The 24,621-nt window shown below is 43.9% G+C and overlaps 1 long non-coding RNA gene across 1 annotated transcript in view; it reads right to left on the bottom strand.

Moving 5' to 3' along the window:
* Nucleotides 1-273: 273 nt before the first annotated feature.
* LOC133232957 (uncharacterized) overlaps nucleotides 274-24,621 on the bottom strand; it is a 95,956-nt gene continuing 71,608 nt past the window's right edge. Inside the window, exon 4 of the long non-coding RNA XR_009731538.1 lies at nucleotides 274-570. This is a non-coding gene — a long non-coding RNA (uncharacterized LOC133232957). The remainder of the gene's footprint in view (nucleotides 571-24,621) is intronic.

Genomic DNA, 24,621 nt, shown 5'->3' with positions numbered 1-24,621 from the left:
ATTATTTGATTAAATAATTATTCATCCCAACATGCCCTGTGCCCTGGTCTATTCTGAGCAAGTAGATCAGGGGCCAAAAAACCAGACAAACTTCTAAGCATAGACCTGGGCACTTCTGTAGCCATTCAAAGCCATTTCCTTTCACGTGTGCATGCGCAGGCGTGTGTACGTATATGGGTGTGTGTGTGCTTTTCACTTGATCGGCCCTGTGAAACTTTGTTCACACTGGCTCTCCTTTCCAAGCTCAGGGGATTAATATTCTTCTAAATGAAGTGTTGCAAAATTTGAATTTTATTTTGGGGCTGAATGGAATACCAAATGTTGATGCTTACAATCATGGTAGAATTGGGTTCCACCATGGAATATCTTCATTCTCTGAATGATTAAGCATATGAGTGAAATTATCTTCCTGGTGAGAAATTACCAAGCCCTTAGTTTATATATATATTTCCTTTTGATTTTCATTTAAAATTGGGAATTTCCAAAAGATCAATATCCTTCTTTTTCAGGGTTCTTTTCTTTTCCTTATTTAGAGGTCACAGCCATTACTGGGAAAATCAGAAGTAGAGGCTGAAAGAAAGTGAAGACAAGTATGCAATAAATAAGTATTAAGCAGTCATTTTCAACAGGTTTTCAGAAGAATTATCAGTTATCTTGAATCCCTGAGGATATTCATGAATCTCAACTAGGTTCATTTAAAACAATAGGGAATGTATAAATAATTTTGATGAAAACATTCTTTTCTAATAGGACCACCGGCTTATATTACTAGCAATCTGAAGAGCTGCAGTTTAGTAATGAGGAAGTAGCAATATTGTAATCACAAAATTCGTCATAGATTTTCGCTCTTGTTCCGGTCAGCTCTTATTGAGTTCTGAGTTGTTCTGGAGAAGGCAATGGCACCCCACTCCAGTAGTCTTGCCTGGAAAATCCCATGGACGGAGGGAGCCTGGTGGGCTGCAGTCCATGGGGTCGCTAAGAGTCGGACACAACTGAGCAGCTTCACTTTCAATTTTCACTTTCATGCACTGGAGAAGGAAATGGCAACCCACTCCAGTGTTCTTGCCTGGAGAATCCCAGGGACGGGGGAGCCTGGTGGGCTGTCATCTATGGGGTCGCACAGAGTTGGACACGACTGAAACGACTTAGCAGCAGCAGTATTTATGAGAATTTACTAACTGCAGGCAGTGTACTAAATTCTCTGGGAAATGAAACATGAAAAGTTATCAGATATGAACACCACCCCCCCAAAAAACATGTCCTATTAGAAGATCCCACATACAGAAATCTAAAGAAATCTGATACCATTATATCTGCTTTTCACTACTTTTCATTGGAAGTCACTGAAGTTTTCTCCCTTTTAACAATAATACATCAAGTTAATAATTATTTTATATATGATAATTCTTTAGATAATATATTGGTATACTTAAAGAAGAGATTGAAGATGGTCAGACCAGTTAGTGGGCTGCTATAATAGTTTAAGCAAGAGAAAGAAATCTGAAAAAAAAAAAGAAGTGGAAACAAGAAGAAAACAAAATAAAAACAGCAAGAGATAAATAAAACATGTCCGGGCTTGATTGATAGAAAATAATCAGTGAGAAATCTCCTGCGGAAGAACTCTAGAGCTCAGGCAGTCTCGGTTTCCCCTACTGGCCTTTGACAAAAGAGCAGACAGGAGTCGGAGGTGACTCTACTTTCCCTTGCTCATCCACGTTTAAGCCTGACCATTCAACCTCAGTTTAAACCCAGCGCAGGGCTTCCCTGGAGCTCAATGGTAAAGAATCTGCCTGCTGAGGCAGGAGACGCGGTCCGATTCCCGGTCCAGGAACATCCCACGTGCTGCAGCGCAACTGAAGCCCATGAGATGCAACTCCCGACACCCGCGAGCCTAGACAGCGTGCCCCACGGCAAGAGCGGAGCCCCACCCGCCCCAGCTAGAGGAAGCCCGCAGCAGCAAAGACCCAGCACAGCCAGAAGAAAATCAGTAAGTCTTAAAAAAAAAAACCTAGACAGTTGTTTCTCGATTATGTTTTATTTTACCTTTCTCATCCTCAATCTTCCTATTTAAAAGAAAAAGGGGGAAATCATTGTATATAGCACATATGTGGATTAAATGAGATGATAAATTTAAAACTGCTTGACATAATGTCCAGAATATAGTTGATACCCAAGACAATGATTGGTTATGATTATCATTTTAGTTGCTTAGACTGAGAGTAATCCAACAATGACCCTTACATACCATATCCCATAAAGATATTCAGAGATATTTTTTTTTTTAGCCTTTTGAGTTGTAAGAAAACTCCAAGTCAGAAGGGTTAACCTTCAAAACAGGTTTCTTACAAATTTCCGTAAGAAAGTTTCAAACATTTGATATGAATTATATACTATTTTCTAAATTGTTTTCCCTGGATGCTAATTCAATTAAAACCAAAAAGTATTTCTTGATCATTTGCTGTATGCCCAGGAGCATGGCAGGCATCATGGGAGATAGAAAAATATTTTTATAAGCTCTCTCTGTGGTTAAGAATATTATAGTTTAGTTAGAAAGATAAAAATTATGCCCATGAAACAAGGAAGAAATGTTAAGAGAGAATATAAGCAAACAGTTGGAATACTGCTTCAAACTAGGGTTTCTAAGAGAATTCAAAACAGAGCTGGAGTAGTTCTGGCTGATCAACAGTCTTTGGTTTGTGAAGGTGAAACTGATTTCTTAAGAAAGGAGGAACTGATTCTTGAATTAAGGATGGATCTGGGCTTCCTGGGGAGAGATAGAAAGCAACTCCTGACCTGGAGAAAACGCGGAGGAAAGGAGTCAGGGCCGTGGGCAGAGAGCATAAACACATATTTGCTTCCCTTGTCGTTGCTGTGGTTTTCCAATCAGGGATCGAAGGATCCGCCAGACTGCCAGGTAATTCCCAGGACGTGCCTGATCACGGAAGAAGAGAGGTGTCCGAACGCAGTAAGAACACACAACGGGTAAGCCAAGCGCAACTGACCAACGTCTTCAGAGGAGGCTGGGATGTCTAGGTTGTATCCGCAGGTTAGGAAGGGCGACAAACTTCAAAGCAGGTAAAAATTCACTTTTTTTTTTTTTTTAAAGTTTCTTAGGGCAGGGAATTCGAAAGTGGACAGAGCAGTAACAGCAATGATGGAGCTAATCATCACAATAGGCAAGTTGGCAGATAGTGAACAGCTGCCAAAATATTACCAGTATTACATACAGATGCAGATGCGGGCCTAGGAGGGTATGGGGAAGCTGTTCATACAAGAAAAAAACCCAAGGGAGACAGCAGGTAGTAGGAACAGGAGAGGAGGAAAGGTGCTTTTCTGTAGAGGCATGTATTTTTCTCCTTCAAATGTAATCTATCTGCATGGCTTTCAGGCGCCTGTATTATCTGGTTCACTCTCTATAATCAGTCGTGTTCATGTTACACCCTCCTTGAAAATCTGACCCATCTCAGATTTCTACAAGCAAACCATGGCTTTTCCTGTTTCTGTATCTTGATGTCCTTATTTCTGTCACTTTTGAACAATTTCTACCTTGACAGTTTGTTGCTGTTGTTCAGTCATGTCCAGCTCTTTGCAACTCCATGTATTGCAGCACGCCAGGCTTCCCTGTCCTTCACTCTCTCCCTGAGTTTGCTCAAACTCATGTCCATTGAGTCGATGATGCCATCCAACAGTATCAGCCTCTGCCACCCCCTTCTCCTCCTGCCCTCAATCTTTCCCAGCATCAGGGACTTTTCTAATGAGCCAGCCCTTCGCATCAGATGGCCAAAGTATTAGAGTGTGAGCTTCAGCATCAGTCCTTCCAGTGAATATTCAGGGTTGATTTTTTTTAGGATGGACTGGTTTGAGCCTCTTGCAGTCCAAGGGACTCTCAAGAGTCTTCTCCAACACCAAGGTTTGAAAGCAATGCTTCAGTGCTCAGTCTTTTTTAAGGGTCCACCGCTCACATCCATACATGACTACTAGAAAAGCCATAACTTTGACTATACGGACCTTTGTTGGCAAAGCGATGTCTCTGCTTTTTTAATACATTGATAGGGATGTCAAGTAAAATACAGGTTGCTCAGTTATGTCTGAGTTTCAGATAGTGTGTTAGTCACTCAGTCGTGTACAACTCTTTGCGACCCCATGGGCTGTAGCCCACCAGGCTCCTCTGTCCATGTAATTCTTCAGGCAAGAATACTGGAGTGAGTTTCCATTCCCTTCTCCAAGGGGTCTTCCTGACTCAGGGCTCAAATCAAAGTCTCCTGTATTGCAGGCAGATTCTTTACCCCTGAGCCAAGAGAGCTTTTCCTGAGTTTCAGATAAACAATGAGTAATTTTAATATAATAAATACTGTCCTAATATTGCATGAGTCATACTAATAAAAGTATTTGCTTTTTATCTGAATTCCAAATGTAACCAGGCATCCTGCATGGCTGAATCTGTCAGCTTTACTGATAGCATCTATCTTACTCTTTAACTCTCAGTTACATATTGTCATTGTTTTATTGTTATTGTTTAGTTGCTCAGTCATGACTAAATGACCCCATGGACTGTAGCCTGACCAGCTCCTCTATCCATGGGATTTTCCAGGCAAGAATACTGGAGTGGGGTGTCATTTCCTTCTCCAGGGGATCTTCTGGACCCAGGGATCGAACCTGCATCTCCTGCATGGCAGGTTGGTTCTTTACCACTGAACCACCTGGGAAGCCCATGTGATTGATTATGGCTACAAAAATCATAGATCTTTCCAGATCATTTAGATTTTTAACTTCCCAAAGGATAAGATCTTGTGCTTATCTTTCCCTTAAAGCAGAAATGCTGAAACCGTGCAGGGCCCAGGGGGGTCTCCCCTCACCAAGGCCTTTCTGTGGCCCCCATTTCTTGCTGGTAGGAACAACGTTTCAGCCCCTGTGCCTTCACTGAGCTCCAGAGGTGCTGAGTTAGTGCTTCGTGGAGTGAGGAAGCGCAGAAGGAAGCAACGCTGCCGAGAGGTGGCCTGGCTCTGGCTCCTCCTTGGGGACGTCGTGAAGATCTGGCCGCCAGCCAGTTGAGGTTGGTGACTCCAGGCTGAGCACAAGCCTGCGGACCCCAGACTGGTTGGAAGCAGAAGGCTGAGATTCCTGGAATACCACCCCGTTACCTCACCACCAACCAATCAGAGGAGGGCCAGGCACACTGCAGCCCACCCCCCATCCCCATTTTTGCCTATAAATGCTTCTTCCCTGAAACCCATCAAGGAGGTCAGGCATTAGCTGTCTTGGTTACTCGGGGGTCACTGTTTATGTCATGGGGACCAGTGCATGGGCAGTAAGGCAGAGGGGACCTTGGGCCCGCAATTGTGGTGGGCACTGAACGTGAGCTTCCCTGGTGGCTCACGGTAAAGAATCCACCTGCACTGAGGGAGCCCTGGGTTCGATCCCTGCGCTGGGAAGATCCCCTGGAGGAGGCCATGGCAACCCACTCTGGCATTCTTGCCTGGAGAATCCCCATGCACAGGTCCATGGGGTCGCAAAGAGTTGGGCACGACTGAGTGACTAAGCACAGCACTCAGCACCTGCTGTGAAGCCATGAATGAAACTCTGGGTTTTTAAGCAGCGCAGCTAAGAATGGTGATGGGGAACTGGGGGAGCAGGACCAGCAGGTGGCAAAGATAAGTCCGTTAGGAAATTTTAGTTTATGTTGAGGAAAGTTTAGAAAAGTCATTGAGATTTTTACTTCGATGGGGCCAGGCTTCTGAAACAAAATGAAACAAGATTCAATGGTTTAGTTGCCTGGACTATGATTCTAAGTGGAACCGGTTACTTCTCCTGATGCTTCATCCCCCTTGGGATCGAAGCTCTGGCCCCCATGCGGTAACATTTCTTTCTTTCTTTTTTTCTTTTTTGGATAACATCACAACCTTGTTAGCTGGCAGCTTTAAGCCTCCCTCTTGATCCTGTGGTAAAGTCACAAGAGTCTCGTTTTCATCTTGGGCAGATCTACTGAATTTTACATGCTGAACCAGGCTCAGAAAATGGGATACAGGAACATGCTGGATAAATGGAGACCCGATCTTAAAGTCTGTGGTTCAGAGTTTGGAACCAAACCCACATATTTTGGTATCAGGGCTTATTCCTTTTCGGCAAACATGGCCTTCTGTTTTAAAGGGGTGGGGGTGGGGAGGCTTTAAAAAGCTTATTAAAAAGTCTCAAAATGCTTCTTCAACATCAAATAGCTCCTAGAAAAATATTTTGATGAGTTAAGTGTAAATGAATCAGAAACATATGGATTACATTTCCTTTAGATTACACATGGGTTTCAGAATTAAGGGAGGAAAGTGCTCAGGGCGAAATGCATTTTGGATTTTATTGAACCCAAAATATTTGAGAAATAACTCAAGATACACGAAGAACCCAAAATCCTGCCATGCTGCCCAATCCCTTGTGTAAAGCAAATTAGATTTTAAAATTCTTTCTGCTTTCATGATCTATGGTGTTACATGAAATGTGGATGAAACACTCCTTTTCTATATATGGTTTTTATCCTGGATATTTTCACTTACAACTTTGGCAAAAATAGAGACTTTGAGAATACTGTATGTTGGCTAAGTTGGCTGGAGGTCTCCGACTCTCTCTCTGCCCAGCCAGGTGACAAGAACACTTGACTTGTCTCAGGTACGATCATGGAGTGAGGGGATTAACCAAAGAGCTTCAGACCATTTTACAGTAAATGCTAACAGATAGTATTCACGATTTGCCATTTGACAATTAGTTTTCCACTTATTTGTTGGCTATTAATAAAACATATGTATTATTTCTCATCCTCATACTTTAAGAGAGCCCGTTTCTAGAGTCTATACAGTAACCCACATCTATTTATTAATTTTGTGCTAAGTGCTAAGTCACTTCAGTCATGTCCAGCTCTTTGCAATCCCATGGACTGCACCTTGCCAGGCTCCTCTGTCCATGGCATTCTCCAGGCAAGAATACAGGAATGGGCTGCCATGTCATCTCCAGGGGATTTTCCCAACTCAGGGATCAAACCCGCATCTCCTTTAATGCCTGTGTTGCAAATGGACTCTTCACCGCTGAAGCACTGAGAAGCCCCATTTATTAACTCACTCTTTCACTTATTCCAATGGCAAGGCCCACGTGCAGATACAGAAGGACCTCAGAGCCCTGCCCCTTCCAATCTCCCAAAGCTACAGTCTACGGAAAACCAGCAAACCTGTTAAGCAAGAGGTTTCAGGACAACTGCCGCCTCCCCACCCCAACCAGCCTTATTTACAGTTGGTTTGCTGTTCCTAAGCCCCTGTTTTTAACAGCCATCACACCAACTCTTTTGTTCTTTCATTGACCAGGTTATTCCTTAGCACCTGCTGTAATGGGTGCATAGCAGTAGGTTTGAGGGATACAAAATCAAATAAGGCATAGACCCGTTTTCAAGGATATTCACACATGCAACCCTATAGGACACGAGAACCATAAGCAGGTCATCTTCAAGAGTACACTGTGGTGAAGGGGATGCCAAAAAGGAAGTAGCTTCTCAAATTATGACTACATAATGCACGTTGCTTAAATCGAATCCATGTGATTCTGTTTAGAGCATTTTATAGCAAAGCAAGCTGCCTCTTCCGGGTGTCTAACATATTCAGCTCCTTCACTCCTCTGGCAGACTCTCACTTGTAACTCAAGACCCAACTCAATGCCATCTTTACTGTGAGGTTTTCCGTTTCCTCCATGGTTGAGTGAAATATTCCTCTGGATTTACATCACACACTGAACATGTATTTAGCAGCATCATTGTTTGCATTGTGTTTTCATTTGCATCTCACAGTCTCTGACTAACCACTGGCTTTTTTGAGGGAAACAACTACATCTGAGTCTCAATTTTATTCCCAGTCCACAGCACAGTGTCTGGGGATACTGAGCGCCTAAGTATCATTGAATGAATGGGCCACTGGGTAAATGATGCTATTAATTAAGAAGGGAAATGGAGAAAGACAAATGTACGTAACAGTCTTATGTCAGTTTACACCACAAGTGGCTTTAAGACTCCCTTGCTAACTGTACTCATTATAGTCTATGTAGAACAAATGACTCTTATCAAATAAATCTGATTACTAGTGACATGGACAGCACAAGTCAGAAGAATAGTCTGATGTTACTAATGTTTGCATTCATTCAGAGAAATGCTTACCTTCACACAGTGAATCGTTCACCCAGCCTTCCCTCCAGGCTGGACCGTAATTTCTTGAAGCTATTCCTCACTATCCATATAGTTCAAGAAGTCTGTGGAGAACACTGTAAGTTCTAACTCTTCTAGAAATGCAAAGTATATCCCAAATGCAAAAGGCTGATTTCATTAGATGAGAAACGTACCCAAGTTTCCTGGTTCAGTGACAATGTCTACCAAGTAAATGCCTTGTGTTGTCAAGTGACTTTTTTCAACAGCTATTCATAACTTTTAAATTCTCTTCAATTTCTGTGTTGCTTCTTGGATGACAGACAATATTATAAATGACATTGGTATCCATAGTTATCTCTAAGTGGACAGGGACATTATACTAGGAGACCTTCTTTGTCAGAGAAGAAATCTTTGAGATGCCTGTGTAACTGGAGGAAAACCAAAGGGGAGCGCAGTGATTTTAAACCCCTGAGATCCCCCTATATAGAGATTTTTAAATTATTTTTAAAATTTGAAACGTATAATTCATATCGCATGGAACCATCGGCCTCTCAAATACACACGTTTAAAAAAAAATGTAACAGGACTCATGGTCTAGTCCCCTTCTCTCTAAGTTTCTCAAACCTTTGGTCTTTCCTGATTTTATTTAAAGCCTCCATTAGTTTATTAGTTTGACAGAAGCCCAGGTAATTATGTCGGCTTCTGAGTCCCTACTGTAAGTCACGTCTGCCTCTCCCTGAGCGCACACAAAACTTACTGCCACTGCAGCACTTCTCAAAACAAATAAAAGATTTGTGAACTAGTCACCAAGCTTCCGACGCAATCAAACTGCATTTGTTTCTTTTCTGGTCTTCTTACACAATCGAGGCCTTGTAAGAGGTGGGCACTCCTCAGATCAGACTGTTTTCTTTAGAGGAAAGGGCGCCAAAATCCCCGTTCCCTACGTAACCGAAGTCTCAGTGAGCAAGAGGCAGACACTTAACAACACACACACACACACACACACACACATTCCTCCTCCTCCACCACCACTATTAATACCATAATATACACATGAAGAAAAAGCTCAAACCCATAACTATAAAAATATCAGTGTGGGGAACAGGGATAAACCTTGCTAGAAATGAAGTTCTGCTGCCCACAGCCTCAATCCATTGTAGCATAACTTAAGATAAAACAAACGCAATTCATTGAAAACCAGAGAAAAGAAAACAGGAACTGTTTTGAAAAAAAAAAATAGATATTTGATTTTTTACTTTTTGAGACAAGTCAAAATAGAGCTTACCTTGAGGAACCCAGTCATGGACAGCTTTTAATTGCCAACTACAAGCTGTCACACTTTGGATTTTGTTTTTTTGTTTTTTTTTTTAAGGCAGAGTCTTTAAAATCCGGCTAATTAGAAGTGACTACCATTAACTCTTTGATTGATTCAGCATCCTGATGTGCTGACTCATGCTCAGAGGTTCCCCACTGGTTTCTCTGAGCTGCTCACCTACAACGGTGTGGGTCCCGAGTATGGACTTAGAGCCACACAACAGTTCTCGTTATAAAGATCATTTCTCAAGGAAGAGTCAAATAAGGTATTCATGCGATCCAAGCAGATCTGGGGTACATGCACGCTCAGTCACTTTAGTCATGTCCAACTCTTTGCCACCGTATGGACTAGCCCACCAGGCTCCTCTGTCCATGGGATTTCTCTAGGCAAAAATACCTGAGTGGGTTGCCAGGCCTTCCTCCAGAGGATCTTCCTGACCCAGGCATTGAATCTGCGTCTCTTATGTCTCCTGCATTAGCAGGTAGATTCTTTACCACTGGCAGCAACTGGGAAGCCCCCACAAGCAGATCTAGGTGGTTGCAGAGATGCATACTGTAACTCTGTGTGGCCCAATCCCCTGACCTTCTCCACGGTTCTGTTTCTTTGTCTGCATTCTACAACGGGGCTCGGGGAGGAAGGTCGATTCCTTGTGCTCGCACATCATCTGCTGAGCATTATAAATAGATGTCACATGTTTCAGTAAACCTTCTCCATACATTGTCATATAATCCTATAAAGTGGGTCATGTCATCTTTAAATTAAGGATGATAAACCTGAAGATTAGCAAGCATTAATTAACTGGCATCGAGTAAGAATCTGAGTTTTAATTTAAGTCCGGTTTTGTCTAATTCCAAAACCCAGCTTTCCCCTTATCCTCGGCTACTTTCGTCTGCCAAGTTCTTTCTGGTCTAATGTGTGAGAGTCACAGCTCTTGCTCCATTATTGTGTAGGAAGGGAAAAAAGGGGGGGAAAGAATCCTTAACTAAATAACTAATGGAAACAATAAAATCTCCCGCCTCTCCCCAACAAGTACTGTCTTTGGAAGTACAGCAACTTTTTCTCTTTATGCTCGTTGGCTAAAATATCTTTAATAGGACTTGAAAGAATGACAGCATTTCTTAGGGTGTTGTGAATACTTATTTGTCTGTTGAAATAATCACTTTGTGGAATGACAAATAAGTTATATAGTTATCAAAAACAATGTTATTGGGACTTCCCCTGTGGTCTAGGAGTTAAGAATCCATCTGCCAATGCAGGGGAGATGGGTTTGATCCCGGGTCCAGGAAGATCCCACATGCCAAGGCACAGCTAAGCCTGTGCATCACAACAGCTGAGCCATGTGCCCTGGAGGCCACACTCCACAGCAGGAGAAGCCCACACTCAACTAGAGAGGAGCATCCTCTTGCTGGAGAAAGCCGATGCATAGCAAATAAACACTTAAAAAAATGATAGCAATGTTATTGGTGCATACTGGGAAGCCGCTGTCATAGTTCTTCCTGTCTGGGAAGCAGGAGCACTGACTGCTCTTGGTTCTGAACCATACTCTCAGGGATGTTTGTACAGAGAACAACCTCGGGACACAAAGATCATGCTGTCCTCTGGACGCTGTGCAGGGTGACAGTCTCCGGTGTGACAAAGATAATGTCTCCCTCTGTAGCCAAAGGCAGGCATGCTTTTGCCCATTATAGAAGATTCAGATTTCTTAAGCTCAGAGCACTTGACCTGTGATATAATCTACTGTGTCCGGGGGGAGTGGTAGGGGGCATTATGTGACCCCCCCCCCTACTTTGTGCAGCCTTGTGGGAACTGGAGCTCAGGGAACCAGTGCAGACAAGAATCCTGCATCTCCCACCAGAAGCCTCCCATCTTCCACCAGCACTCAGGGAACTGGCAAGTTGACTTACCAGTCTGCAAGTCTGGTGAAGTCCCTGATCTCCACAGTTTACCATAATATAAATGATCCCTAGTATCAGTTCATCGGAGAAGGCACCCCACTCCAGTACTCCTGCCTGGAAAATCCCATGGACGGAGGAGCCTGGTGAGCTGCAGTCCATGGGGTCGCTAAGAGTCAGACACGACTGAAGTGACTTAGCAGTAGCAGTATCAGTTCATCAGTGTTTCCCAGGGAGCGCTAGTGGTAAAGAATCCGCCTGCCGATGCAGGAGACAGAAGAGATGTGGGTTTGATCCCTGGGTCGGGAAGATCCCCTGGAGGAGGAAATGGCAACCCACTCCAGTACTCTTGCCTGGAGAATCCCATGGACAGAGGAGCCTGGTGGGCTACAGCCTATGGGGTCACAAAGAGTCAATGACGGAGCATATGAGCACATTCATTAAAATCAGCTTTGCTAGCCTTAAATATTCATGGTAGAGATAAAAGCTTAGTTTTACTCTTAACAGTCTCATCATCTTACATTATTAACGGAATGTTGCTGCTGCTGCTGCTGCTGCTAAGTCAATTCAGTCGTGTCCGACTCTGTGCAACCCCATAGACAGCAGCCCACCAGGCTCCCCCGTCCCTGGGATTCTCCAGGCAAGAACACTGGAACGGAATACTAGAGACTGTAAATAATTAAGTCCCTGGTTAAGTAAGGTCCACTGAAATTTTCACCTTCATGTATCATCCTTCGTATCAAGTATTTTAATATATTTTCTAAAGGAATAATATTCTTAAGGAATCTTGGCAGTAGCTTTTTAAGTAGTTTGTGGCTTCCAAGTAGGATAGTTCTCTTTTCCATTAAAAAATCAGGATAATGAATCATTTAATAATCTAAATATATACTATCCTGAAAGTATTGGTTTCCCATGTGAGCCACATATAAAAGTTAGTTTATATTTGAGTGGAATCCCCAGAAAATTAAATATATTCTCTGTATGGCATTTTCATTCTAAAATTGCTTCATATTATATTTTGCTTTCATGTGCTACCATTAGATGACTATCTTTAAAGATTATATCAGAATCAACATGCGTTTTTGATAAAAAGTAAAAACTGAAGTCCCCTCCCATTCCATATTGATTTAGGATTCCTGGGATAGTTGCCAGGTTAAAAAAAAAAAAAAGAAGTTAAATTAAAACCTCCAAGTGATTCTGATGATTCTGATGCAGTAATTTTGCAAAACGTATATGCCCTCTATCAGCCCCAGTGTGTACTGGACTCTGTCTGTCGTGTGGGGTGTGCTAAAATTACAGTTAGGGTCGAAGTGAGTTTCCCTCTCATCTCCAATACCCAACGGCAAAGGTATCAGCATTCCAAATACATCAGAATCATCCTTGATCTCCATAGGCAGGGCATGTCAACGATAGTGGTCTTACTGTGAAAACTGAGATGAGGCGCTTTAACAAAAGGAGCAGATGTACTATAACAATAGTTTTAAATAAAGACAGTCATAAAAATAACAAGATCCAGTTATTCATTCATCCTATTGAGTGTCTGTTATCTTCACTTACTATGAAAAATACTACAAAAATAATAATTAAACAAAGCAGATGCCATTTCATGGAACCCAAAAGGAAGATGTAGTAATAGAAGTAATTCGAACACAGAGCTGGATTATTTTTATGAACAGAGAATAAACAAGAGAAAATAAACTAAGAAATAATCATAAAAGGTAAGTCCCAGAACAACCTTTTAATTCAACCTAAGAATGCAGGCATATAATTAATGAGGTTATTCTTGATAAATAAAAGCTAATGCACCTTCTCAAATTGAGAGAATTCTGTGCAGAAAGTCCACGAATAGCGCAGATTCCCCAAGAAAATTAAACTTACAAATGTGCTAGGAGTACTCTGTAAAGAAATAACCGTTTAAACATGCAATCCCATAATTAGCTTGGATCTCTCGTTCAAGTACTGCAGGTCAAAACCACCAGCGTTTCCAAGTCAAGGGGGAAAAACCTCCCATTTCTCTCTTGTGTATTTGGATGTGTGTAATTAGACTTCTCCTATGCCAACAAAAACCCATGAAGGCTTTCTCTATACAAGTTTAGATTGTTTCGGCTCCAGAAATGGGATCAGAACGTGCTGGTACACCAGCAACACCGCTGGATGGGAAAAAACACCATGCCATTTCTGCACAGAGGTTACTGCTTTCCGCTAAGATAAACAGCGGGGGTAAAAAAGGAAACTGAACCGATGGAGCAAAGGAGAAGGCTATTAGCCTAATGATGGCAGTAGATTTGATGCTGAATTTTGCCTGCTAACTTACACCAGTTCCCTGGGTAGTAGACGTTTAAGCTGATCTTGTTCACAGATGAGCTACTGGCATGGTAAAACCTGAGGTCGCTGACCACCATCCTATCAGTCAGCATTGGGTTGAATGGCATATTACATAAAATCAAAAGAACAATGTTTTAGACAGGATGAAAGTTTATTTCTCTCTAACATACACCAATAAATAAATAAATAAAAGCCTGTGAGTTGTCAATCGAGGACAGTTACAGTGACCCTACAGGGTTACTGGAGACTGTCATTTTGTCCCGTTCTGGTGGCAGGCTGTAATTTAGAAGGACGATCACATCTTGTGATCTCATTACCACGTGTTGTGATGCAGCATGATCTTACTAATCTCCGATAAAGACATGGGAGAGAAGTCATCTCTCGCCTTGAACCTGAGCTGTACTGTGAGAAGAGGACGGGGCTGAAGGGATGCCACATGAATTCCGCAGATAGGTAAGCAAAGACCACACAGCCTCGCCTGGATTTCTTGGAATGTCTGCCCCCAACCCCAGAATCGAACTCCCAGACTGTGAGAAGTCCAAGCACACTGAGAAGTCGTGTGGGTGTTGCGGTTGACTGCGCCAGCCGAGACTGGCCTTCACATGCCCTGGAGCACTGGACATTTGATGAAAGAATCTTCGAGGTCATCCCAGTGCTCAGCCATTGAAGCATCACAGCTGAGGTCTCAGCCGTCCCGAGGCTCAGAGAGCTGACACAGACTCCTCAACTGTGCTCCATCTAGATTCCTGACTCCCAGAATCGTCAAACATTATAAAATTGCTGGCATTCTGTATCCCCTTTGGAGAGGTTTTTGAAACAGTAATAAGTCACTGGGGGTCTTCCTTGGTGGCTCACTGGTAAAGAACCCGCCTGCCAGTACAGGAGATGCAGGTTCGATCCCTGGGTCAGGAAGATCCCCTGGAGAAGGAAACAGCAACCCACTCCAATATTCTTGCCTGGAGAATTCCACGGACAGAGGAGCCTGGTGAGCTACAGTCCAGGGGTTGCAAAGACTCAGACATGACTCAGTGACTAACACACACACAATGATAAGTAATGTTTACTAGTGATAACAGATATTTTCAGCACAAATTTTCTTTATGTACTTCTGGAGAATTTTGCTAGTATTTCTTCATTTAGTTTCCACCACAATATTATAAAACTGGTTTGATTATTATCCCCATTCAACCAGGGAAGAGAGCTTCCCGGATGGCACAGCGGAAAAAAAAAAAAAAAATCTGCCTGCCAACGCAGGAGACAAGGGTTTGGTCCCTGAGTCAGGAGGATCCCCTGGAGGAAGAAATGGAAACCCACTCCAGTATTCTTGCCTGGAGAAACCCATGGACAGAGGAGGTTGGCGGGCTACAGTCCACGGGGTCGCAAAGAGTCGGACATGACTGAGTGACTGAGCACGCACGAACCAGGGAAGAGGTGGAAAATGAACAGCGCAGCTGGCATCATGCAGGGGGAAGACTGAAACAGAACACCAGGGGCTGAGAAAGCAGAGGAGCATTGTGTGAGCTCTGTCTCTCGGTCCCCGCTTCTGTCTCTTTTGACTGCATGATGTCTGAGGTTTCGCCGTGGACTGAAGCCACTGGCCAAGATGTGAATGTTGGAAACACGGGCGCCCGGAGTGGTTCGAGCTAGGAGGTGAGCGGGACAGGAGGGCGGCCGCGATGCCATCAGGATGTAGGTGACTGTGTCACCGGGAGGGAGCCTCCTTCCTTCCTTCCTCTTTTTTTTTCCCCCTTCTTGCAGGACACAGTCGCCTCACAGAGGAGTGTGGCTTAGAGGCAGCCCCACTTGGGAGAGAGCCTAATACCTCATATTTTTAAATAAGAAAACACACACACACACACGCACACACACACACGTACATCCCAGCCAAAAACATCAAGCCGTCTGTGGCTGTGAAAACGCCAGGAGGGTTGAGTCGCACCCTTCTCTGTTTTTCTTTCAAATGCATTGACCACCCTCTCTTCACAACATCTTATTTATTGAAGGCCAGGCTGTCTACATGGAATAAACCTTTTGCAACTTTGAAATCTGGATACTGCTCGAAGTCCTCTCTCCTTATGACACGGTCCCTCTCTTTCTCAATCTCCGTCTCTCTTGTCTCTCTCTTTTTTCTCTCTCAGTTCTCAGGATCACAGTAGGAATCTCTTGTGGAGATCAGGGGGCAAAGGGGTTAATCTGAGAGGCTCCGAGCCAGGCCTCTCTTAACTGGGGAATTGGCAGCTAGCAGTTTGGAACGCTGCCTTGAATGTCTGACTGAACGTTTTTATTATCCTTTTTGCCCAAAGGTGGCTTTTAGACACCCACAGCCGCACAGGGCCTTCTGATGGGGATTCGACAGCCGGGAGCCAGAAATCTGTCTGCCCCTTCTGTGATGACGGGGGAACCCCATGGAGGAAACTGCCACCCCTCCCCAAACTGAGGCTGGACTTGCCCTTCCTCACCCTTCAATAAACTGCAGACCCACCAGGGGACTCATAAAAACCGGTAGGGAGTTCTGAGGAGGGCGGGGGCCTGAGACACAGAGGGGAGAGAGGCAGGCCCAGAGGCTTACAGCAGGTTGTAAGGAAGCCAGAGCAGAAAGGCGAGCTGAAAACAGGGGTGGCCTGATTCCACGAAGGCAATGAGGTGGAAGGCTAAGAGAGATACACGGAGAGCAAGGAAGGTGGATGGGAAGACGGCAAATAAAAGGAAGAGAAACAAGAAGGGCTGAAAGCATTTTCACTGGTGACCTCTCCGATCTGCCTTTATCGACTGTGAGCCTGCTACGAAGGGTCTGAGTGGCCGCTTTTGTGGAGTTAGTTTCATTACTTCCTCCTGACCTGCTCAACACAATGGACTGATTTTCATCAGAATAAAACCCTGTAACTCCTTGGAAACCTCAGATTGGAAGTGTCCTGGGCGCCACAGCAGTGGTTTGTTGGTTAATCTCGTTTCTCTGTTCCCCAACAGGAAGTAGAATGTGTCCAGGAAGTTAGAGTCAAACAAGAACGTGAGGCTCTTGTTCAAAAACAAGGAAGCTGTGAGCATCCTAAGAGACGGTGTATGTGGAGGAGGCCAGCCTCAGATCCCATGGCAAGAAGATGCTCTTTAGGGGTGCCACTAAGAAGCCCCTGAGAGCCATGTGAGCACAAATCCATCAGCTCACAAATTTTGCTTCGAGGCAAGCTTAAGCCTCATTACTTAGAGGTAGAGACTCATCCTGATTGAATAAAACTGCACTTGGCGGGGGGCTTCCCCAGGGGTCCAGTGGTTAAGAATCTTCCTGCCAATGCAGGGAACATGGGTTTGATTCCTGATCTGGGACAATTCCACATGCCACAGAGCAACCAAGGCCAAACGCCACAACTATTGAGCCAGTGCTGCAGAGCCTGGGAGCCATAGCTACTGAGCCCACGCGCCCTAAAGCCCATGCTCTGCAACAAGAGAAGCCACTGCAGCATGACGTGGACACGCTGCAACGAGAGAGGAGCCCCTGCCGCAGCTGGAGAAAGCCCACTCATAGTGACAGAGACTCAGCAGAGCCAAAGATAAATAAATCAATCAATTATTTTTAAAGTGACCTGGGATAGATAGGGAAGTTCTGCAGTGTTGCGGGTTTATTAAACAAGAAGAGTGATCAAAGTTTCTAGGGTTCTCCTACACACAGCACGTCTGCCTCACACGTTCCCTCTGGGTGCCCAGGACACCAGGGCACAAGCAGAAGGGTGGGGGTTCTTCATGGTCCCCATGAGCAGAGAAGAGATCCAACACAGAGTGGTTCACAGTGTGGTCCACAGACCACATTCTCATCACCCCGCTAAAAATGCAGATTTCCTGACCTCCACGATGCAGACAGACAGAACCGGACTCCCTGACGGAAGCTAGGTTTTAACCCTGCACCTTGAGGACTCCCAGGACACAGAGTTTCAGAAGCATAGGACTAGCAGATTGGAGATGTGTGACCTGGAGATCTCAGGGGACTTTTTCCAACAGGCTACTTATTTCATGTTAACGGAAGATGAAATTGAGGTGCAAAGACTTTAAGGGACTTGTCCAGAGTCACATCAGCATCAACAGCAAGTTGGTAAAGAGATGTAAGAAGAAATAAGTAACAAACTAGAAATCATGTACAATTAAAAATGACTAGAAACGAAGCCTAAATGTTCTGCTTTCTCTTGCTCTCTGTTCTTACAGCTTCCCAGCTGGTGCTAGTGATAAAGAACTTGCCTCCCAATGCACGTGACTTTAAGAGACACAGGTTCGATCCCTGGGTCAGGACAAGCCCCTGGAGGAGGGCGTGGCAACCCACTCCAGTATTCTTGCCTGGAGAATCCCATGGACAGAGGAGCTTGGCAGGCTACAGTCCGTGGGGCCACAAAAGAGTCAGACATCAGAGAAGTGACTCAGCACACTCGCAATGAAACATCAAAATGCTTTGTTTTAGTAAATTAAGGGGTTTCCCTAGTGGCTCAAATGCTTAAGAATCTACCTGCAATGCAGAAGACCCGGGTTCGATCCTTGCTGGGTCAGGAAGATCTCCTGGAGAAGAGAGGCACAACCCACTCCAGTATTTTCGCCTGGAGAATTCAGTTCATTTTTTTTTTTTTTAAGATGGAGATCTATTTTTTAATATGGAATGAATGTTGTTAAACGCTTAAAATATCTGTCTCAAGAAGGTAAAAATTCAAATGTCAGTTAAAAAAAAAATGCAGCTGTTATTCCTGGTAAAGACCAAAACTATTTTCACGTTTTCTCCCGCTAACTGGACTAATTCCATAACTCGCCATCCTCTAATTATCGCTTTCCAAGTCTCTGGAGAAGAGTTCTTTAAAAGCACACATGTACTCACACACCCTTACCAGCATGCAAGCACCCACAAAAGCAAGAAAACAAAAAAATAAACTACAAGCCAAAAAAAAAAGGCAAAAAGCCAAAAGCCAAATAAAAGAACTCTTCTAATACAAATTTTAAAAATCTGCTAATAAAAGTATCTCACATATTACACTAAAGTACAACTACAAAATAAAATATAAACATAAATATCAAATGGCTTCATTTGAGTTGGCTTCAGGAAACTGAGAATATAGTGCTTTGGGGTCCGTTTTGTCTTTTGTTTACTTTTTAGATACAACTGTTGTAAATTAAGATTCAAATTGTACTGTCACAATGGGTCTCTTGCCAGGCCATTTTGAGGGGCTAATTGTTTAAAATTGAGGTTATATGATAGTATCCTTGAAAAGAAAAGACCATTTTAAACATTTAAAGCGTAATACAACATCCAAATTCAAAATTTTCAAACAGGTTTTGTCAAAACACCCTGCGAACCAGACAAGTGCCCCCTTCCCCTTTTTTGATACTGTGCTGGAATCCTACAGGTTGCTTTAACTGAAGATCTTTGATTTATTAGAGGAGGCAAGTTTTCTTAATTCTGGGGGCAATAGTAACTGCATTTTCATGTAAGCAGTCAGATTTATAAAATTAGTAAGGATTCAACAAAAGAAACAACCCAGAGGTTGACAGACTAGCAAGGTCTGGAGTTTTCTTTCCCACATTCAGTGGCATACAAAATTACCTCCTAATGAATCTTTCAGTCTTGAGGGACCTGTCCATTTGCTTTTAAGAAGTTTAATGATTAATCTCCAGTCACTACTTATCAACAACTGTTGAACTTGGTGACATCATGGGACGTGTATCTGTTCTCTCCAGTGATGGATTTTCCTTTGTTGGTTGGCAAAGTTAGGAGTTCCCCTGGTGAAATCTGAAACTAACTGTGTACACAGAAGGCAAGGAGATCAAAGAAAGAGGTAGGTCACTACAGAGAGGCCGGTGGCAGGTTTAAGAAGCAGAGGAGTTTAAGATGAGGCTAGTCTGCAATAAAAGCAAGACAGGAGATCTCCACACCCATCTGCCAAATCTTAAAAGGTTTTATAAAACCCTTATGCTTCCCTGGTAGCTCAGCTGGTAAAGAATCTGCCTGTAATGCAGGAGACCCCGGTTCGATTCCTGGGTCAGGAAGTTCCCCTGGAGAAGGGGTAGGCTACCCATCCCAGTTATTCTTGGTCTTCCCTGGTAGCTCAGATGGTAAAGAATCTGCCTGCAATGTGGGAGACCTGGGTTTGATCCCTGGATTGGGAAGATCCCCTGGAGGAGGGCGTGGCAACCCACTCAGTTATTCTTGCCTGGAGAATCCCCATGGACAGAGGAGCCTGGAAGGATGCAGTCCATAGGATCACACAGAGTCGGATCCAACTGAGTGACCAATACATAAAACCCTTAACTGGGTTCAGTCCTGTGTTCAGTCCACATGGTCTCAACTAAGCATTCTTGTGAGAGACCGGATCTGAGACCACCCTTGGTTCTTTTCCCAAACTCAGAGGTGACCTTAAAGGGCTCCTGTTTCCTCTGACACACTGTTAGGTGTGGTCACGGGAGCGGGCGCACAGAAGATGAGGAAGATAGAGAAGGGATGTGAGGTGTTTATAATCCTGCTTCTCTCCCCGCAGAGGGTCTCTTAGGATGGCTGTGCTCCTGAAGGCTGGAGGACTCATTGTTCCCCACGAAGCATCTTGTCCTGCACAGCTGCCTCTCTTTTGGCCCCAGTAACATCTCCCCTAGTCCCCTTTGGCAGTGGCCTTCCACTGCTGGCCCTGGGGGTTTGTCTTGGGGGCCCCCTCCTTGCAGTCACAGCATCAGACTTAGTTCCTTTCTAAGTAAACCCCATGTGTATGTGCTAAGTTGCTTCAGTCGTGCACGATTCTTTGTAACCCCATGGACTGTAGCCACGAGGCTCCTCTGTCCATGGGATTTTCCAGGAAGGAATACTAGAGTGGGCTGCCATTTCCTCCCCCAGGGGATCTTCCTAAACCAGGGATCGAACCTGAGTCTCTGTGCCTTGTGGTTCCTGCCAGGACCCTTGGTTAATATTCAATATAAGGACAAAAATGCATGAAATATTTTAGGCAGTGATGACTGTTGTGTACTGTAATTAGTTATTGCATTGTCCCAAACTTTACAATAAAACCTTTAATACATTTGCCAGTGAAAAAACCTTATTATCTTGAAAAAAGTAGGGGCACTTTCAGACAGCCAGCAATTTTATTCTCCGACACTCTAATCCCCAGATGAGCCCTCTCTTGGTTTGACCAGCTCTCTGTATGAGGACAGTAATCCCCTAACCCTTCTGTGTCACAATGAACACTGAGGACTGATTTCCTTTAGGATTGATTGGTTGGATCTCCTTGCAGGCCAGGGGACTCTCAAGAGACTTCTCCAACACCACAGTTCAAAAGCATCAATTCTTCAGCACTCAGCTTTCTTTATAGTCCAACTCTCACATCCATACCTGACTACTGGAAAATCATAGCTTTGACTAGATGGACCTTTGCTGGTAAAGTAATGTCTCTGCTTTTTAATATGCTGTCTAGGTTGATCATAGATTTTCTTCCAAGGAGCAAGTGTCTTTTAATTTCGTGGCTGCAGTCACCATCTGCAGTGATTTTGGAGCCCCCCAAAATAAAGTCTCTCACTGCTTCTATTGTTTCCCCATCTATTTGTCATGAAGTGATGGAATCAGATGCCATGATCCTCATTTTAAAATGTTGAGTTTTAAGCCAATTTTTTTGCTCCCCTCTTTCACTTTGATCAAGAGGTTTTTTAGTTTCCCTTTGCTTTCTGCCATAAGGGTGTTGTCATCTGCATATCTGAGGTTATTGATACTTCTCCAGACCACCTGACCTGCCTCCTGAGAAATCTGTGTGCAGGTCAAACAACAACAGTTAGAACTGGTCATGGAACAACAGACTGGTTCCAATTTGGGAAAGGAGTACGCCAAGGCTTTATAGTGTCACCCTGCTTATTTAACTTCTATGCAGAGTACATCATGAGAAATTCTGGGCTGGATGAAGCACAACCTGGAATCAAGACTGCTGGGAAAAATATCAACAACCTCAGATATGCAAATAGCACCACCCTTATGGCAAAAAGCAAAAAGGAACTAAAGAGCTTCTTGATAAAAGTGAAAGAGGAGAGTGAAAAAGTCGGTTTAAAACTCAACATTCAGAAAACTAAGATCATGACATCTGGTCCCATCACTTCATGGTAAATAGATGGGGAAACAATGGAAACAGTGAGAGACTTTATTTTTCTGGGCTCCACAATCACTGTAGATGGTGACTGTAGCCATGAAATTAAGACACTTGCTCCTTAGAAGAAAAGCTATGACCAACCTAGATGGCATATTAAAAAGCAGAGACATTACTTTGCCAACAAAGGTCCATCTAGTCAAAGCTATGGTTTTTTCAGTAGTCATGTATGCATGTGAGAGTTGGACCATAAAGAAAGCTGAGCACTGAAGAATTGATGCTTTTGAACTGTGGTGTTGGAGAAGACTCTTGAGAGTCCCTTGGACTGCAAGGAGATCCAACCAGTCCATCCTAAAGGAAATCAGTCCTGAATATTCATTGGAAGGACTGATGCTGAAGCTGAAACTCCAATACTTCAGCCATCTGATTTGAAGAACCAGTTCATTGGAAGAGACCCTGATGCTGGGAAAGATTGAAGGCAGGAAGAGAAGGGGACGACAGAGGATGAGATAGTTGGATGGCATCACTGATACGATGGACATGAGTTTGTGTAGGCTCAAGGAGTTGGTGATGGACAGGGAAGCCTGGCATGTTGCAGTCCATAAGGTCACAAAGAGTCAGACGTGACTGAGTGACTGAGGTGACAGACTGGTATTTTTCCCAGCAATCTTGATTCCAGCTTGTGATTCTTCCAGCCTGGCATTTCACATAATGTACTCTGCATATAAGTTAAATAGGCAGGGTGATGATATACAGCATTGATGTACTCCTTTCCCAATTTTGAACCTGTCTGTTGCTCCAGATTCAGTTAACTTACCCCCAGTTTTTCTGAAGTTACCAGTTAAAATGGAAGTTTGTGAATATTACTTAATATTTAATACTTAACATCTCATAGAATTACAAGATACTTAAATACTTTGTATAGTACTTTTCATGGTGGTGGTTTAGTTACTAAGTCATGTCCAACTCTTGTGATCCCTTGGACTATAGGCCACCAGGCTCCTATGTCCATGGGATTTCCCAGGGAAGAATACTGGAGTGGGTTGCCATTTTCTTCTCCAGGGGATCTTCCCAACCTAGGGATCAAACCCAGGTCTTCTGGATTGTAGGTGGTCTCTTGCATTGCTGGTGGATTCTTTACTACCAGGGAACTTTTTCATAAGGGGACCTTATAGCAGGAAATCATGATAGGATTAGTGCTTTGGATAAAGTTAGGGGTGAGTGGGGAGCAAGGAATTGAAACTTCAACACTTTCAAATGCTATGCACTGTAATTCATGCTTTACATATATGCCTTATTTAACAATATTTTGAAAGGTAGATATTAGTTCCATTTTATAGATATTTGTCCAGCGCTTATAGCTGGTAAGTCTAATTCAAGTCTTGACACGTTTTAGTATAGCAAACTTCTGTATTAATAGTGCCAGTTTATCTAGTGAACATCTTGTTATTTTTTAAAATTCAAGCGTGGTAACTTTTGTCAAATAAACAAATTTTGTTAATTTATATTGAGGAATGATGATACCAACTCGCAGAATTTTCAGACATGGTGAAAAGAGGCTGATTCGTAAAGAAAGAAGCCCAAAGTATTAGGAAAATAAACTATTGCAGAAAATCAGAGTTCTACAGCTCAAAGAAGGAACTGAGTAGTAAACCTTTCGAGGATGAACTAGCCACGTTTTCAAGATTTCCTATGCTTTCTGGGCTACTCTTCGTAGCCCAGAGCAGAAGCTCTAAATGCCACTGGCACCCAAGCTGACTTGTCACCCTGAAACAGACCCCCAGGTTTAAAAAAGACACACAGAGGCGTGACTCTCTCTGGGCAAGTTCAGGTCTGGGTTCACGACACAGAACTGCATGAACCAGTCACCTTGCTCTCTGGACTCAGTTAGTGTTCAGTGTGTTTAACGGATGTGCCTTTGGCCCTCCTGGGCAAGGCAGAGATGACCTCCCCAGGGCTCTCACTCAGACAGATATTTTTCTGACCCCCTCAAGTGCCTCTGGATTGAGAGGTTGTTCTCTCAGCCCCTTCAAACCATGGATCATCGGCCTGCCCAATTTTGACTCACACTGCTACACACAGGCAGACAGACACAGGAGACAAGAGATTCATTCTGGAGGAGACGGAACTGCTGAGTCTCTAGAAGAGTCTGGAGCCACACAGAAGTCCCCTGCAGATGCTCCCCATGTTCCAGGGGGCCATCCTAACTCTTGTGAACTCCTAGCTGGAGAGTCAGCTCTGTGCATGAAGGAGCATCCAGGCATTGCAGCCCTAACCTTCCAATCCTGCTCTCAGACGCTTCCCAGCTGAAGCCTTAGGTGCCACAGATCTTCAGGGAAAAAAAAAGACACACCATTCCCGCCGTGTCCTGTTCAAATTGCTGACCTGCATAATCATCTAGTTGATAAAATGCCTGTTTTATACCACTAAGCCTGGGGGCTTTTGTTTTAGAGCGACAGTCATTGGAACAGCCAGAGAAGGCAGTAGCACCCCACTCCAGTACTCTTGCCTGGAAAATCCCGTGGATGGAGGAGCCTGGTAGGCTGCAGTCAGTCCATGGGGTCGCAAAGAGTCAGACACGACTGAGCGACTTCACTTTCACTTTTCATTTTCATGCATTGGAGAAGGAAATGGCAACCCACTCCAGTGTTCTTGCCTGGAGAATCCCAGGGACAGGGGAGCCTGGTGGGCTGCCGTCTTTGGGGTCGCACAGAGTCAGACACAACTGAATTGACTTAGCAGCAGCAGCAGCAGCAGCACTGAAACAGCGAGGAGAAGGTTTTAGGGCCCTGCCACTTAAACTGAAGTACCAGGACTGGCTATGCCAGCATCATCCGGAGTTAG

Source organism: Bos javanicus, chromosome 19 (assembly GCF_032452875.1).
Source record: "Bos javanicus breed banteng chromosome 19, ARS-OSU_banteng_1.0, whole genome shotgun sequence".
Taxonomy (NCBI): Eukaryota; Metazoa; Chordata; class Mammalia; order Artiodactyla; family Bovidae; genus Bos; species Bos javanicus.
Note: the sequence above shows the minus strand (reverse complement) of the source record. Positions and strands in the feature narration are given on the sequence as shown.